Raw genomic sequence first — 18754 nt, 5'->3', positions numbered from 1 at the left:
TTGGGTTTCGATGAAGTATAATGTACGTAAATCAAATATAGAGTAATAAATTTGCTAGAATATATATTAGGGCTGTCTTTAAGGAGGTAGTATAAAGGAACGGAGAAATCTTAGAGTCACTGCAATGATGGCCCAGAACACAGTACCTTGTAACATTATCATCATTGTCAATGCATCTCGTTTCAAATGGAGAAAAACTTCGTATCCATGAACAACAGTACTTCCGCCCGAGACCGAGAGTAAAGGTACAGTGACAGCAGCGCACAAGTATCAAGAAAGACGGGGAACTAAAGCGAGAAGAGAGTTCTACGCCCGGACGTTCCGCAGTCTCTGATTGCATGTCTGTAGGGCAAATAGATGCTACGCTTTCCCTCGTAATTAAATGTGTATGGGCACTTCAAGAGAACGGCCTCCTGATTATGCCTGCTCTGTTAAGATTTATTGTATACAGTTTAGATAAATTCTCAATGACTAATGATCTTTCGCACTAACAGGAAATTGTCAAACTTTGTGAGAGTGGGGGAAGCTCATTTAATTTAACTCATTCAGAATGCTTTTATTCGGCAATGTTCTGACGAAAGTAAGCTTGGAGTACCATACAGTTATCTTACAGATGGAACTGGATCTAAGACTGGGTACAATATAACACGATACCTGTTTAAGACGTTAATGAAAGTTTAGAAAATATTGTCAGATAGACAATGGATTACAAACTGGTACACTGGACAGTGTCTGCACTATTTAGAGTCGGTCGTGAGTGTTACTATTAATCTCAACAGTATTACTTCTAAACGATAGGATACAATGAGCCAAAAGATTCGCTTTCTCATTTTTGTAATGGTAACATGCCTTACATAACAGTAATTGGATGTGCGACATCTAAATCGCACTTTCAAAAGAATGTGAAAAAATAGTACAGTATGAATTAAGGTATTTTCCTAGTGGACTTTCACCCCAATATCCGGAAAAACCTTAATTACCAGCAAGGACACAAATAATGTTATCGCTGGGACGCAATAGACACTCATGTTTGCGATAAATCAGACAAATATTAATGAACTTGACCCAAGTTAATCAACTACAGACGAGCCACTCGTCCGATATTATCTGCCTTTCCGTCTCGTGAGTGTTTTTGCTGCAGTAGATTAGGCACCTAGCGACGAGATGCTGAGATACAGCGGTTAATTCGAAAGCCTGGACCACAATTCTTTATCAATATTCACTCGAGGTTCGAAAAGTAATGGCTTCATGGATAAGTCCAGGTCCATTTTACGTTAAGGAAAGTATTCACCGGATATCTTCATCTGAAGCTACTGAAAGGCATTTTAACCTAAAACCAACCCCTATCAACATATCCAGTTGAGCGAAGCGTACGCCCCAGTTCTTCTGTTGTCTCCGACTGTTAATAAAGTGGAATTAGCAACAACTAAATGAAAATCGACATGAATTGGAACCCAGATGAACAATAAAGGTAATTTCTTTTCATCTATAATATTCAGTATCAGTTTAGAGCTGATGTCACAGCAGTTTTCAAAAATGGAACACAACCTGTCTTCAAAACAAAAAATTGCTCACAAAAAAAAAACATGCAACTTTGTATCAAACGCAACGGATTTCCCTATCCCCCATCGATATCTATACGTAATGAGGCTTCATCTGTTTCATCCTTGTTAAAGCATTATTTTAAATACAAACAGCATCATAAAAATGTATTATGTGTGTTACGCTGCTGCATTTGTTATCTTTTAATAGACGTAAATCCATACTGATACCTCAAATGTACTTTCCGTACTGAAGGAAGTACAAACAATAACAAACTTTACATTCGAAAAATCAAAGTTATTCGAAGCATGTAAGTAAAACAATGATTCATTTACAAACTACAATAATACAACAACCCATTTATATTGTTCTGTTGATACATTTTGGAATACAGGTTGGCTATCACGACTTCACTACGAGATTCCACACATACAATTCAGCCCGTTCATCATTATCGACGGAACAATTCCATTGCATTACAAACAACATGATTTAGTGCACGAGATAACGACGCTAAACCCAAAATAATAGTTAACCAATTTTCATTGGCAAGTTGAAAAATAAAAGTGTTATGTTAGAGAATACAGTAATACCAAAAACCCTACTATCTCCAATATACCACAGTTTTAGCGCGAGACTGTATAATATCGCCAAAAATCACATTATGGCCACATCGCCTCAGTTTCTACATGGCACTCTGAAGGATACGGAAATAATTGCTTTTACGGCAAAATAACGACCTTTCCTCGGTGTTATTAAAAGTTAAGCAGAGTCGTTAACGATGGAAATCTTGTTTTAGAATGAAGATTCATAGAACATGCGGGAAATCTAGATGAAGGTGGTCGGTATAGCGATGAAGTTCATTTCTGTGGTGTTATTGTCCGTGGCTGCTTTATAATTACTGAAAGTATTTTAATTCCGCCTTTGCCACTATAATAAAATACATGTTTTCGTCACCAAACGCGTTTCGTTTTAATGAAATAAAACGTATCAGTCTGTAATGATTGATAGTTATAAGTTCGCTTTCTTCTAGTGGAAAATCGGTTCGTTACAAAGGATGTTGATTTTATTTGCGGTATTTCATGCCAGGTTTTCAATTACATCAGGAAACGCCATCTGCTTGCACGTTTTGGCTTATTCCTTCTTTTAGAACTGTTGGTTCTGGCCTAATCCCACCCTAATTTATAAAACTATACATACATTGATGTGAAACACACCGCAATATACCAACATTGCTATTTGTTTGTATCTTTCTGGTTAATTAAATGAAACAACACACATATGACGAATAACAGAAAAACAACATTTTCAGATTAAAGAAAAAGCTAGCGGTAAAGTTGGTAATGCTGCACAGAACACACGAGGCACATGTGGCCAGGAAGATACGAACAGTAGTGGTCCTATGTTGTAGAATGTTTCACATCAAGAAACGTATAGCTCTGGAAAGCAACATGGGAGTAGGCCAGAATCAACAGTGCCAAAAGAAGAAGCAGCTCAAAAACGTGCAAGCAGACGGCGCTTCCTGACGCGAGCACAAACTAGGCACAAAATATTGCAATTAAAATCATTTTTTGTAACCAGCCGTTTTCCCAGGTGTGACTTCCGTATCATTAGCAGAAATTCACCTGGTGCGTTATACTTCTGTGAAGTTTGCAAATAAGGACGCTTTCGTATTTAAGTCTGGCGAGTGGATGCGGAACAAAACAAGGTCTATTAGTGTAACAAAATGATCCAACCCATTAGTGTTAATCTATCGGACGGATATCCCCACAGGCGCCTGCATTCATGATACTGCTTAGGCACTCTAAGTGGACCTGTTGCATCCTCTAAGACGATCAAGAAGTCATACCAAAATAAAACGACAAAATTGGGTAAACCATCACGACCACAATAATCATTTCTCACACAGTAGAATTCTTCAGTAACCAATAATGGTATTCCGTATTGGAGACAGCGAAGCCAAAAAGTAAACATACCATAGTTTTAAACAAACCTCATACCAGTGACGAGCAGCAATTAAAATAAACCATGAAGAATCTCTCCCACAATGACGACGGTTCGCTAAGTAATAGATAACTAACCCACGGCGAGCAGCAAAACGACAGTAAAAGAAAGTGATGAAATGTGTCGTTACTTATAAATAACTGCATTTGCCCTTAAATGAGTTCCGCTGTCGTTGCATGTCATTAACAGTCTTTCATAGCACAAAGCACAGTCGGAAGTCGCGCGCATCATTAATGTTTTTATCGGTGCAATTATGTATGTAACCATTTAAGACTACATCAAGTTTCTCGCGCAATACCGCCAAACGCTTGTAGCTTTCTGCGTTAGCAGTTCCATCAGATTATGGGCGCAATTGTCGGATGTCGTGGCCGTAGGAGTTAATGGAATATCTTGCGAATACTTGCCATCGTGTGTACTCACTGTCAGACCAGGTGTAGAAGATCGTAGAAATAAATTACTCGTCGTTAAAAGTAAGCTTCTGATGCGGTAATTCCTGCACATAATTTGGCGTCAAATTTTAGAATCCATTAATTCTCTATTTTTTCATCGAATAGTCCAACGCGTTAAGCACTACATAAGCCACGCAATACAACGAAAGAAAAACTATTTTCTGTGCCCTGTAGCAGCAAATTACTTAAGTGTGTAGCGCTCGCTGATACACGGATACCAGAAGTTACATTTGGACAACTAAGGAACTGAATCCGACCGCAATTTCTTTTAATGTTTGTAGTTCTGATCTGTTTTAGTCATGTGTGCGTGATTCACGACAGAAGAAAGCATGCAAAGCCTTACGAATATGACAACTAGCGGAAGTCCTATGGTCTCCGCAAAACAAATGTTGTCTCTTGCGAACGTCTTTTCCTCACTTTGACTAGCAATTTGTACACGAATATTAAATTGTTACAACAGGGAAGGGGAGACGCACTCGAAATCAGCTCAAACTAAGGAAACTTTGATTTTTTTATTATTTCGAACAGACTGGTGTTTTCTTTGTAAAATTGAATATGTTTCACACAAGTATGATGTTTACGTTCCGTGATACATTTCAACTACGTTGCAGTTCAAGTGCCCCGCCCACTGTCATACCATAATAAGTTGTCAGGCATTTTACTTCGTGTACAAACCACGATAAGTAAGCGTCTTTGTTTACATTTCACCTATTTCCCGGCCTGATCTCTAGCTGGCAGTTTAGCGTTGTTTCACGCTACTGGAGAAATGGCTGGTTCAAATAGCTCTGAGCACTATAGGACTTAACATCTGAGGTCACCAGTCCCCTAGAACTTAAAACTACTTAAACGTAACTAACCTAAGGACATCACACACACCCATACCCGAGGCAGGATTCAAACCTGCGACCGTAGCGGTCGCGCGGTTCCAGACGGAAGCGCCTACAACCGCTCGGCCACAACGGCCGGCCGTCAATGAAAGCCTGCACTCTGTAATTTATAATTTTTTACGAAAAAAATGTTTGTGCACAACGAAATCTCAAAATTTTTAATGTTAGAAACGATGTAGCAAGAAAAATGGATGTACTGTAGAGACTAGGAGTCAATCCATGGTTAAACGCAAAGTATTAACTTTTTTAAGAGTTCATAACGCAGAAATAGGGACATTCAAATCCACACACGCAAAAAGCAGACAATCAAGAGGAAAAAAGAGAGACGATGTCTATGATGCTGAATATGAAAAAGGAAAAATTTTAATTTTAAGAACTGTGATTCAAATTTTCAAGTTAGAAACCCTAGGCACTATTAGTTTTAGAAATATAACTCACAAGTTCAAATGGCTCTGAGCACTATGGGACTTAACATCTTCGGTCATCAGTCCCCTAGAACTTAGAACTACTTAAACCTAACTAACCCAAGGACATCACACACATCCATGCCCGAGGCAGGATTCGAACTTGTGACCGTAGCGACTCACAAGTGCTTCAATTTTTCTGCAGGTGTTCCTAGGATACTAAAAACCAACGGATGCCACATTTGGCTTTGTGACTAATACTTTTCATTCAGGCAAAAAAAAATCTTAATTTGTTCCAAATGTAATGTTTAAACAAATGTCAACAAACACGACTTCAATGGCTCTGTATCAACATATAGTTGCCTACAATTATTGCTTCGCTCTTCTTTCAACTTTTAAAGTCTAATCTTTAATAGTTTGTTCAGAACTGGTACCTGAACATCTTAATAGAATAGGGGAACGGGGGAGCACATCTAGTGTCTGTGTTATTGGGGTTACGTTTTGTTCAGAGCCTGGCTTGGCACAGTGTTCCGCTTGGGAAATTTGAAATTTTTATTAGTCTTTGAGAACGTGAGGAATTAAAGCAATAATAATTTCATGGAGAGAATCGTCAACTGGATGGAAAATCATTCTTCTGTTCCTTACAAACGCCTTCATACACGTCTGCTGCGCAGCAAACTAATACAAAGAAAAGCAATATTAAATGAAAAACTGTTCTCATTAATTAGTTTTTATTTACTATTTCGAACATTTGACACGAATACAGCCGGATAATATGCCCCTTCAACGAAGATAGCCTACACACTCCTACATGAAGCAATAAACAAGCGCAGCAAGACAACTTTGATTATCCTTTAAAGGTAGACATGACGCAAACAAGTATTTAGCCTCCTCCAAACCCGTAGAAAGTTCAGACGAAACACGTCTTTTTTTCACAACTTCTGACCCTACTCGTAAGTTAGAAGCATCTCGTTTTCAGAAAAATTTACGTTGCATTGGTGAAGGGAGGTCCATCTTCCCGGCAGCCTTGTTATTTAAAGAAAGGGACCCACTGCCGCAAATGTGGCTTCAGTCGCTGGAGGACGTGGCAATAAAATCTACTGTTAACAACCCAAGTTGTTTCAGGGACGAATTCCTCTGGCAGTGTAACATCAACACATGAAAAGTCAGCCAACAAATTTGTGTTCCTCGAGTTTATATCCAAGCAGTCAAAAGAATAACTCATTAGCGGAGTCATAAATATTTCACGGTTAGGTAATTCTGCGTGCTCCCATGTATTCTTGAAGTAAGAGAGAAAAAATCGTAGTCTTAAAGGGCAAAAAAAGTGATACGAGGAATAATGATAAGGATTTTTTTTTAAAAAAAGTTACATGTAATACACACCGAGAAATGCCACCACACTATAGTTGTAACCAGTTTCAAGTAATAACTCACATACATACATACATACTCGTACATACATACATTAATACTTGTACCATAGAGCATGAACACGACTTTTCATAATTATGTGGAACGTGTCACTTTAACATAAGTTTTCTTTACACAAAATTTTTTTTTTTTTTTCAGTTACTACTTCATATCTAAAAATTCATCTATAGAGTGGGAGTTGTCATTCAGAAATTCTTTTAATTTGTTTTTAAATATTGGTTGGCTGTATGTCAGACTTCTAATGCAGTTTGGAAAACAAACGAACATTTTTGTGGCAGCATAATTCATCCCCTTCTAAGCCGAAGTCAGATTTAACCCAGAACACTGAAGATCATCCTTTCTTCAAGTGTTGTAGCTATGCATTTCGCTGTATTTTTGAATTGGAATGGGTTACTAATAACAAATTTCATAAGTGAAAATATGTATTGCGAAGGTACTGTGAATATCTCGAGTTCCTTAAAAAAATGTCTGCAAGGTGATATTGGATGTGCTCTAGCTTACTGTAAACAGTCTTCTGACTGGTTTGGTACGGCCCGTCACGAATTCCTCTCCTGAGCCAACCTCTTCATCTCAGAGTGGCAACTGCAACCTACGTCCTCAATTATTTGCTAGATGTATGCCTATCTCTGTCTTCGTCTACAGTTTTTACCCGGTACAGCTCACTCTAGTACAATGGAAGTCATTTCCTCATGTCTTAAAAGATGTCCTATCATCCTGTCCCTTTTCCTTACCCGTATTTTTCATACATTCCTTTCCTCTCGGATTCTGCGCAGAACTTCCCCATTCCTTACCTTATCAGCCCACCTAATTTTCAACATTCGTCTGTAGCACCAGATCTCAAATGCTTTGGTTCTTTTCTGTTCCGGTTTTCCCACAGTCCATGTTACACTACCGTACCATACAATGCTGTATTCCATATGTACATTCTCAGAAATTTCTTCCTCAAACTAAGGCCGAAATTTGGTATTAGTAGCCTTCTTTTCGCCAGGAATGCCCTTATTTGTCATGGTTGGTCTACTTTCGATGTCCTCCATGCTTCGTCCGTTATTGGTTATTATACTGCGTAGGTAGCAGAATTCCTTAACTTCATCTACTTCGTGACCATCAATCCTGATATCAAGTTTCTCGCTGTTCTAATTTCTACTAGTTCTCATTACCTTCGTCTTTCTTCGATTTACTCTTAATCCATACTGTGTACTCATTAGACTGTTCATTCCGTTCAGCAGATCATGTAATTCTTCTTCAATTTCACTCAGGACAGCAATGTCATCAGCGAATCGTATTTTGATACCCTTTCACCTTGAATTTTAATTCCACTCTTGAACCTTTCTTTTATTTCCATCATTGCTTCCTCTATGTACAGATTGAACAGTAGGGGTGAAAGGCTACATCCTTGTCCTGCACCCTTTTTATCAGAACTTCGTTCTTGGTCGTCCACTCTTATTATTCCCTCTTGGCTGTTGTACATATTGCATATGACCCATCTCTCCCTATAGATTACTCTTACTTTCCTCATAATTTCGAACATCTTGCACCATTTTATATTGTCGAATGCTTTTTCCAGATCTACAAATCCTATGAAAGTGTCTTGATTTTTCTTTAGCCTTGACTCCATTATTAGCCGTAATGTCAGAATTGCCTCTCTCGTCCCTTTACTTTTCCTAAAGCCAAACTGATCGTAACCTAGCGCATTCTCAATTTTCTTTTCCATTCTTCTGTATATTATTCTTGGCAGCAGCTTGGATACATGAGCTGTTAAGCTGATTGTGCGATAATTCTCGCACTTCTCAGCTCTTGCCGTCATCGGAATTGTGTGGATGATGCTTTTCCGTAACTCAGATGGTATGTCGCCAGAGTCATACGTTCTACACACCAACGTAAACAGTCGTTTTGTTGCCATTTCCCCCAACGATTTTACAAATTCTGATGGAATGTTATCTATCCCTTCTGCCTTATTTGACCTTAAGTCCTCCAAAGTTCTGTTAAATTCTCATTGTAGTACTGGATCCCCTATCTCTTCTAAATAGACTCCAGTTTCTTCTTCTATCACATCAGACAAATCTTCCCCCTCATAGAGGCTTTCAATGTATTCTTTCCACCTATCCGCTCTCTCCTCTGCATTTAACATATTCTCCTGTAACTCCTTCCCCTACAACTGCATTCCAGTCCCCCATGACTATTAGATTTTCATCCCCCTTTACATACTGTATTACATCCTCATGCACTTCCTTCCTCTACCTCTTCATCTTCAGTTTGCGACGTCGGCATGTATACCTGAACTACCGCTGTCGGTGTTGGTTTGGTGTCGATTCTTATAAGAACAACCGTGTCACTGAACTGTTCGCAGTAACACGCTCTCTGCCCTACCTTCCTATTCATAACGAATCCTACTCCCGTTATACCATTTTCTGCTGCTGTTGATATTATCTTGTACTCATCTGACCAGAAATCCTTGTCTTCCTTCCACTTCACTTCACTGACGCCTACTATATCTAGATTGAGCCTTTGCATTTCACTTTTCAAATTTTTTAGTTTCTCTACCAAGTTCAAGCTTCTGGCATACCACGCCCCGACTCGTTGAACGTTATCTTTCGTTAATTATTCAATCTTTTTCTCATGGTAGTCTCCCCCTTGGCAGACCCTCCCGGAGATCCGAATGGGAGACTATTCCGGAATCTTTTGCGAATGGAGAGATCATCATAACACTTCTTCCAGCTATTATTCTGATTACAAGCATTTGTGCAATAAATATATTTTCTCTTAATGATGAGTTACCCCAAAATATGATACCACATGCAAGCAGTGAATGAAAATAGGCATAGTAGGCTAATTTAGTGATACGTTTATCAACAAAATTTGTAATAACCCTAATAGCATATGCAGCTGAACCTAACCGTTTCAGCAGATCCTCGATGTTTTTCTTCCAATTCATTTCTCATCAATGCACACACCCAGAAACTTTGAATAGCCTGCCTTAGCAACAGACTTTTGTTCATAGACTATATTTATCACTGTTGTTATGCCGTTTACTGTGCAAATTGTACATACTGTGTTTTTTTTTTTTTTTCAAAATTTATTGAGAGTCCATTTGCAGATAATCACTTCATAATTTTCTGAAAGACATTATTTACAATTTCCTGAGCTGATTCTTACTTGTTGGGTGTGCTTATTATATTTGTATCATCAGCAAAAAGAACTAGCTTTGCAGCTCCAAGAATATCGAATGGCTAGTCATTAATATATATTAAGAACAACAAGGGACCCAAAACTGAACCCTGTGGGACACCATTCTTGATACCTCCAAAGTTAGAGGACTCTGCTGATTTTTACCGACTATATTTTAATCCACTCTTAAATAGTATTTTCAGAACAAAAACATCACATTGTTTACTACTCAGCTTCTTATATGGATATTAGTAATTTTATTTTATTTTATTTTTAAAAGGCAATTCATGGGCACTATGCTAATATTGATCTCTATCTCATTTGTAACACAGAAAATGGGAAAAATGGGTTGTTATAGTGGATAAAACTATGTTAATGACTGCACGCACAGAAGGAAAAGGAGTCCACGAGTTTCTTCAGGTATGCCGTAACAGCTGAATCCACTCGCGGATGGTTAGTTCCCGTAATGTTACGATATCGGGGGAGATGCTGACTGCTACGTTTCACCCATTTCTACAGGTAGTTCCAGACATTTGCTATGGGATTAATACCGGTTTATTTAGCGGATCCATAGAGATGCGACAGAATGCCATTGTCTCGTCATATCACGAACGTGAGTGTGGAGCCCTGTGAACATGGCTGTTACGGTCTTGGACGACGAGAATACCACAGCATACTTATGGAGAAGATGTAGTAGGGCAGCGACAATATAGAGATAAACATCTCGGTCAATATTTAGGGTGACCTGAGTGAGTGAGCTTATGTCACTGCTCGAAAAGAACCCCCGAAACACCACAGAATCATTTCCGGCCTGAACTACTCGCTCCATACAATGAGGGCTAAACGCCTCACTGGGTCGTCGGTGCATCATTTAACACACAGAGAGAATAGCGACTCGTCATACCTCACTACACGCCAGCAGTGGCTTCTTTAGTGTTTGGTACACTGAAGACGTGAAGTTTGAAGTGGTGCTCCGAGTGGTGCTGCCGAATGTTCGGGTTTTCCCCGATTTGTTCTAATTTTGAGGGCATCCGGGGGCATAATTCTCGGTGTTGCAGTACACCGACTTTCGTAAGTTTGTATCATATTTGTCCGTTGAGACTTTTTTATCTACTGCCTATGTCTTTTAATTGTACGCTTGCTTCTAATTCTTTGTAAAGCGCCCTAAAACCCCAATAACAACCTACTTCATTTCGCATGCAAAAAGCCAAAACGTAAGTGCACATTTAATAACGATTTGCAAAAGAAATATCTAATGTTGAAAAATTACGACTCTGTGTGTCCAGGAAAATAAGAGGATTTGACCCAAATGTTTGAGGTTTTCGAAATCTTTGTTCGGGGCATGGAATTTAAGTGATGGCAGGCCTACTCGACGGCAATATTTTTTTCCTTGATACACAACTCAAAGAGGCCAGTGCTTCCAGTATCCTTCGCAATGTTCGCTCGGAAACAGATTGAGACGGAGCTGAATTCACTGACAGCAGCAGTTCGTGTCTGGTTTGAAACCGATTGTCACTGCCAAGGCAAAAAACTCGGTCAGTTGGGATCATTCTGGCGTCACTGTTCTCACGCTGTGTTACATGCCTGCCAGTGGTACGCTAATTCTTGTACACGCACTGGACCGTCGGCGTCAACACACACACACACACACACACACACACACACACACACACACACACACACACAAACAAATCGGTCAACTTCATTCACAGTGTGGTCATGGTCACGTGCAAACACGACAGCGCCTTTCAGCCAATCTGTCACGTCTACATATCGGCCCATGTTGCTGAGCTGATTCCGTACAACACGTACACACCCACTTCACTGTCACAACATTGGCAGACACACGATCGCATGGGACAGCGCTCCACACCTACCAGTATGCTGTTTCAATGGCGTAACCAGTACTTCGTTGAGTGAGCTTATATGTAACTATTTCTTTCCGAGCTGCTTCCGTGACCGTTATAGGAAGTGCCCTCTTGCCATGAATTTCACAGTTTTTTCGAAGAGTACCGCTACAGAGATTCTGTGAGCACGGTTTATTTTCAGAACGTGATACTAGTGTAAATCACGACGTGAACGCGAAAGCGTGAAACACTTTGCGACCCTAGTCCCAAGCAAAGCGCTCAGGCTGCAGCCACGTCGATAATGGGAAAGCGGCTGTGAATGATGCTGCCTGCGCCTATGCCGACGGCGGACGCAGTGCAGGCGGTACACGAGGGCCACGCCGACAGCGGCGCGGCGCTGTCCAGAGCACATCTCTCACGCCGAGTGGCGCGCCTGGAATGCGGGCACTGGACCCGACCGGCTGCAAACGCCACAGCCACCGCTGGCGGCATTCCGCGCCGCTTTTGCATCGCTCCATTAACGACGGCCGCCGCCAGATAAGAAGGCCGCGAGCCCAAGCACGATCGTGTTGAGCACCTGGCGTCCCCACCAGCTGCGAGAAAGTCTCGTTAACCGTGCGGTACGCTTCCGCTATTTACGACCACTGCTTGCTTTTCCCCCTTCTCAGTCGCATGGCACAGCGGTTGAGCACAAACAGATAATTTGTTCCGATCCTTTACGCTCAAAATTATATAAACGTTACAAGGTTATGATGGTGGTGATTGTGGTGAATGGGGTTTGAGGCATCCAAGAGACTCAACAGCGCCTTTATTACTCCCTTTATTCTCACAATCAACGTTACAACTGACGAGTTTTACGGATAACACTGGCTGAGTCGAGTCAACAGTTATGACGCTGTCACATGAAATGATTAACGGAGAAGAGTGAGTGGGAGTATTGACGAAAGATGTAGAATATGCACAGGTGCTGAAGGTAGAGAGTGGAGGGAGGAAGTGTGCGGCTAAAGGGTTCATACAATAAGAGTTCTGCGCTGACACAAGGACAGGGTTTCATAAAAAAGGAAAGGACATTCAATTTATTATGAGTGGTAAGAGCAAATATCAAGGTGGGTTTCAAGTTTATGTCATACTGGGGTGGTGTTGAGTTAGGCTGTCGTCGCCGCCACCGTCGTCACCTTCTCTGGGGCTTAACAAATTACAAGAGGTATCTCTGCCCCAATTCCATCCCATAAGTCAAGTACTAAAATGACTGTTCTAAAGCAAGTGGTGATATCCCTTAAGAATGAGACAAGGCGAACTGATTTCGTACCATCGCCAGCTAGGATCTGTAACAATGATTCGCCAAAACACAATCTACGCCAAGTCAAGTGAGTGTGCACGTGCTTTAAGGATGGATGCAGCTGACTGTCAGTGTCGCCCCAGACGCAAACTAAGAAGGTTTTATTGCCCTCTCTTGTCGTAGTATGTACATCTACATATATAATCCGCAAGCTACCGTACGGTACGATTCAACCCGCAAACACAGTGAGGGAAACAGCGAGACTGTTTATCAGCCTCGGTACGAGCCCTAATACGTACCTCTCATCTTATCTTCGTGGTTCTTATGCGAAACGAAGTTGGCGGAATTTGAATCCACCCGCAGCCCGCCTCAAATGCCGGTTCTCCAAAATTCAGCAATAGTGTCTCGCGAAAAAGAGCACTGTTTTCCCTACACGGATTCCCATCGGTGTTCACGAAGCATCATATTTGCGTGCTGATAGACCATACAGGTAAAAAAATCTAGCATCACGCCTTTGAAATGTTTCGGAGTCTTCCTTTAAGGGGCTCCGGAACCCCCTATACTTGCAATGTTAAAATAACGCTAATAAACTACATCTTTCCTCACAAAGTATTTGAGGAAGGAAGTTAAACTTTTTACAGATTATTTATTGGAATATGGGCTACAACTTAATACAGGGATTTTACAAAATTTTAGTTCAGTTATTAAAGATGATTTTTTTCAATTGTAATGAAAATTTCATTTTTTTGCAATTTTTTATTTATATATTCAAAAATATACAGTTTTTTTGGAAAAAGGCTGTGTTAAATTATGCAGAAGGTACTGTGTAACATTTACTGAAAGTTGGAAGATCCTTAGAAAACATGTAATTAGTATGAGAAAATAAAAGTTTTGGGAATCGAGCGACAAAGATTGGATTAACTTTTTAGTGCATTCCAGGTCCATGGGATGGATTATCTTCATCCTCTGCAAACTCCTCCTCCAGCTTCCTCTTGTTCCTCCTCCTGTTTACTCTTGCTTGTATTTCTAGACTCTTTACAGCCCTGTCTGCAGCCCGAAGGCGTTCCTTGTCTAAAGCAAGCATCGCTCGTTGTTGTGTTCGTAGATTTTGCTACCATTTTCTTCAGTTGCAGTTACTGCAACACTGTTCCAAAAGGTGGTCATGTATGAACACTTATCACATTTCAGTTGTATTTCACTAGCAAGTCCTACGTGCTTTATTATGGAGAGTTCCAGACCAACTTCACTACAATGAATACATCTTACACAGTTTGAAAAAATTCCTTTGAGAACCGACATATCAAATATTTCATTCACATCCGATTCGCCCATAAAACATTCATAGTTTTCACTCATTGAACCAAGCATCTTCTGTGAAGTATTTTCTTTCCCACTTTGACTGCTATGGGCAGGTGTACTTGAGAGGTTAGGTTCACTCACTTGGTTATCGTCTTTATTGTTTACAGTAATAATACATACCTTTGGCTTTCCAACATTTCTCCTTTTCTTAAAAGCCTTCAGAGGATTTCTAATAACTTTACTTTTACTCATTATTATACCTCAACAAAACAGAGACTCAAGAAACAGAATTAATTACGAATATTTTCGAAATAACGACAGAGTAAATAAACATGAAACAATCGACAATCACACCAGCGATATATATTGAACCATCACAGGTTAGCCACAACACATACTTTATCTCACATCACTAAAATGTACCTGATGAACACGGACGTGAATAATAACACAATTTGACGGCAGTTTAACAGCGCCACAGTGGGTCACGCCCATGTAGAACACATTTCAAAAAAAATTTAAAAATAGTTGTAGTCTTCGGAATTGAATAAATTATATATCTATTAAAAGGTAATAGTCTGCAGATTCAGAAAACGCAAAAAAGTAAAAATTGAACTTTTCATGATTTTGAGCCTTTCCGGAGCCCCTTAATCCGACCTGGCGGGGATCCCAAACACTCGAGCAGTATTCAAAACGGGTCGCACTAGTCTTGCACACGACGTCTCCTTTACAGATGAGCTACACTTTCTCAAAAAACGAAGTCGAGTATTCGCCTTTCCTACTACTAACCTGACATGCTAGTTTTATTTCATACCGCTCTGCAACGTGTCGCCTACAGATTTATTCGCTGTGACTATGTCACGCAGCACATTACTAATGCTGTATTCGACCGTCATAGGATTGTTTTCCCTACTCAACTGTATTAACTTTCCTCTTTCTTCGTTTAGAGAAAGCTTTCGTTCACCACACAAACTAAAAATTCTGTCTAAGTCATCCTGTATCCCCTCGTAAAACCATTCAATGACGATACCTTCCCGTACGCGACAGTGTCGTCAGTAAATAGCCATAAATTGCTGTTCACTCTGCCCACCAGGATCATTACGCATATTAAAAATAATAGCTATCCAATAACACTTCCCTGGGGTAGTCCTTACGATACGCTTGTCTTTGATACCCTTGTACCTGATGACCACTCTCTGTCGAGGATAACGCACTCATTTCCATCATTTAAAAATTCGAATCCCCCGTATATCTGGGAATCTGATGAAAGGGTCCTGATGAAAGGGCCCTGTAGCCACCTTTCACTGTACCGTATGCTCGTACCATCCACCGTGTCAAATGCTTTGCGTAAATCTTGGAATAAGGAATCTGTGCTTATCTGAGGACACAAGTTTCTCTGTCTCAAGGAAATTTATTACATTCGAACTCAGAACATGTTGAAGAATTTTGCAGGAAATCTGTGTTAAGGATATCGATCTGTAATTGTGTAGCGGCGTGTAAGCTAATTATGATCAATACTGATGTGACTTAAGACTACAGCTTCTTTTCGAAGGGATCGAATTCTGCATTTCTTGATACAAGCTTCTACAGAGTGTGTTGGATCGGATGTTGGTCATCACCTCTTCTTCCCATTTTTGTAGAATACACTGTCTCACGTCTCAGATGTACCCGTGAGTCGGTTTCGGAGACTTGTACTGGCAGCAGTTTTACTGTAGAGGCTGACTTTTCTTAATGTAGGCGAACAAGACTGAACGAAACAGCATTCCCCCATTCAGACGCTCACATGGCCATATTCTGCAGACCTATGTATACAGTGTTAGTGCTAAGTGAAATACTGATAAAGATGAGTTCAGACGACGACTTTATGTCGCGTATGTCCACAACAGTTCGAGTCTGTTGGCTACTATAATAATTCTCAAATCAACTGAATGCTACACGTAAATTTCAAATTTTCGGAAGAATGCCTTTCAATGCTGTATTTCTGCGAAATTCTCTCTCTTGGAATTTCTGTTAAAGTGATGTGATAAACACCAATGTAAACAAATTATTACTACATTAACACATTTTATATAGTTTATTACTATGGGGCAGTATGCCAAAAGTGTAAACAAAAGAGAACTGGATCACAGCGGAAAGTGGAGCGGTGCAGGATGGTTCAAGTCCCGTCTCCCTCTAGCAGGTCTGGCAATCTATACCCCTGTTCTACGCTTCTGCGAAAGATGAACTGATACATGGACACAATGATCACCGATTCTTCTGATGTCTTAGGACTCGTACTCGAAATTCGTGATGGACCAGTGTCAGTCGCTGTACTCGTTTCATAATAAGAAAACCATGAGCAACGCACAGCTCGAACCAAAACGGTGTGCATAAAATATTGTTAACGGCTACCGTGCAAATGCTTGCTGGGGTTGGCGTTGTCGTAAATGAGGTAGCTACGGCGCGGTCTCTGCCGTTATAGTCTGCAACGTTAGTTCAAACATCCCCCACACAAAACTGCCCCGTTAAAGTGTCTGCATATTATTAGTATCACCACCACCACTACTATTACCAGAATCCTAGGCACCTGTGCCACAAAAGTGGCGACGACGGCATGTTATATTTAAGGTCGTGCACAGGGGAACCATTAACAAACTATAGCTCCAGAACAGAAACTTGCATCTACACTTGCCTAAACCCCGGACTAAGGCATTACGGCATGAGTCCAAAAGTCATTTAGGGGAAACTAGTCCAGAGTACAGAGTATTTCGTTCAGTAAGAAATTAAGTGTTTTACTACAGTTAGCTCTTGCGCAGTACGCGATCGACGGTGGCCACACAGGACACGCAGAAGTACACTCGCAACGCGCTGTTAGCACAGAGTATACGGGCAAGATAAATGTTACGCAAAGCACCATGCTGACGTTAATTGGTGTCGTCCAACTCGCTTTCTCTGTCCGAGCTGGCGATGATGCAGCAAGTTTCCCGTATACCGAAATACAAGTGGCCTGCACTTACAGTGAGAGCTGAATCTCAGTGACCAGCTCTCTGATCTGTTGAATAACACTAATATTTGAACAGCGACTTCCCACTATTCTGAGTGGGAGAACCAACAGATGCTAGACTCCTGGTGGTCCTTTCAGTGAATGTTTGTTCTCTTCCGGCTCGATAGAGATCTGCTTAACGAACTGTGACTTGCTGATATTTGTACCGTCCGATGCCTTCTCCGATACCACGAGCGTACAGGCAAGAAACGCGGCGTCAGTGCTTACTTCCGAAAGGCAAAGCTATATCTATGTAACTTTCGTTCCTTGTGTTGCGCCATCCGATGCTCGCATGCGTCTGTAAATCGAAGCAACCAACAGCTGCCTAGACCGAACAATTTTCTCAGCAAGGTTGAGACAGACGAGTTAAAAAACGAAGTGTGGCTAAGAAGTTCCGATTCGATGATCAGTCCGCTTCTGCAGTCGAAGCCGAAGTTAAAAGATTGGCGGAAGTCTGTGTTCTGTGCATAATATCTCCTATTTTCACAATGTATGCAACTACACGTTTCCAGATCCATGTACACTGTCATGGAACACCATGTGTCGATTGCCTTGGCTCATGAAACAAATTGCTCTAACACTGAAATATTACTGTCTCCACAATAATTCACGAAACCGAAAACAGACTACTCGCGGATGAATAAGGGCATTGCTTAATTTTGTGTTATTAGATAATCACATAAAGACAACATTCAGTCTCACGCCTTTCCTGTATTATTAACTGCACAAGAACCATCTTAAAATAAACAGACATATCCGAATGGTAACATTCCGCTGTTTTCCTAGAACACTATGAAATCTCAAGGGCAATTGTCTCACTTCCCTCAGAGAACCGCAGTAAAACTAAAAGGAATTTGGAATGCCACCCCACATCCACAAACAACTGCAATTTTTCTCATCACACGTACAATGTTTTTCGATACCTATGTTATCATCTTCAGGTGCTATCTCTATAGTATAATTTTGACACAGCACCTGCAGATGAAGCCATGTGTTGTACATTAGGAACGGATAAAAAACTAAGAAACTAAACTCCGTCCGAACAGACCTTGGTAGGCCCAACGGAACCGACCGGCCGCCGTGTCATCCTCACCCCATAGGCGTCACTGGATGCGGATGTGGAGGGGCATGTGGTCAGCACACCGCTCTCCTGGCAGTATGTCAGTTTACGAGACCGGGGCCGCTACTTCTCAATAAAGTAGCTCCTAAGTTTGCCTCACAAGTGCTGAGTACACCCCGCTTGCCAAAAGCGCTAGGCAGACCGGATGGTCACCCATCCAAGTGCTAGCCCAGTCCAACAGTGCTTCACTTCGGTGATCTGACGGGAGCCGGTGTTACCACTGCGGCAAGGCCGTTGGCAGGAACGGATGAAAGGCTACGGCAAATATAGCTGTTGTTTTATTCCAAATTACATTTACGATCTAC

At 40.9% G+C, this 18754-nt stretch overlaps 1 protein-coding gene and 1 pseudogene across 1 annotated transcript in view; both read right to left on the bottom strand.

Annotated features, from left to right (window-relative positions):
* The window catches only part of LOC126474232 (uncharacterized), a 273747-nt gene that overhangs the window by 123533 nt on the left and 131460 nt on the right, over nucleotides 1–18754 (bottom strand). The window lies entirely within an intron of this gene.
* Nucleotides 18571–18688, bottom strand: LOC126428320 (5S ribosomal RNA; annotated as a pseudogene).

Source organism: Schistocerca serialis, chromosome 1 (assembly GCF_023864345.2).
Source record: "Schistocerca serialis cubense isolate TAMUIC-IGC-003099 chromosome 1, iqSchSeri2.2, whole genome shotgun sequence".
Lineage (NCBI taxonomy): Eukaryota > Metazoa > Arthropoda > Insecta > Orthoptera > Acrididae > Schistocerca > Schistocerca serialis.
Note: the sequence above shows the minus strand (reverse complement) of the source record. Positions and strands in the feature narration are given on the sequence as shown.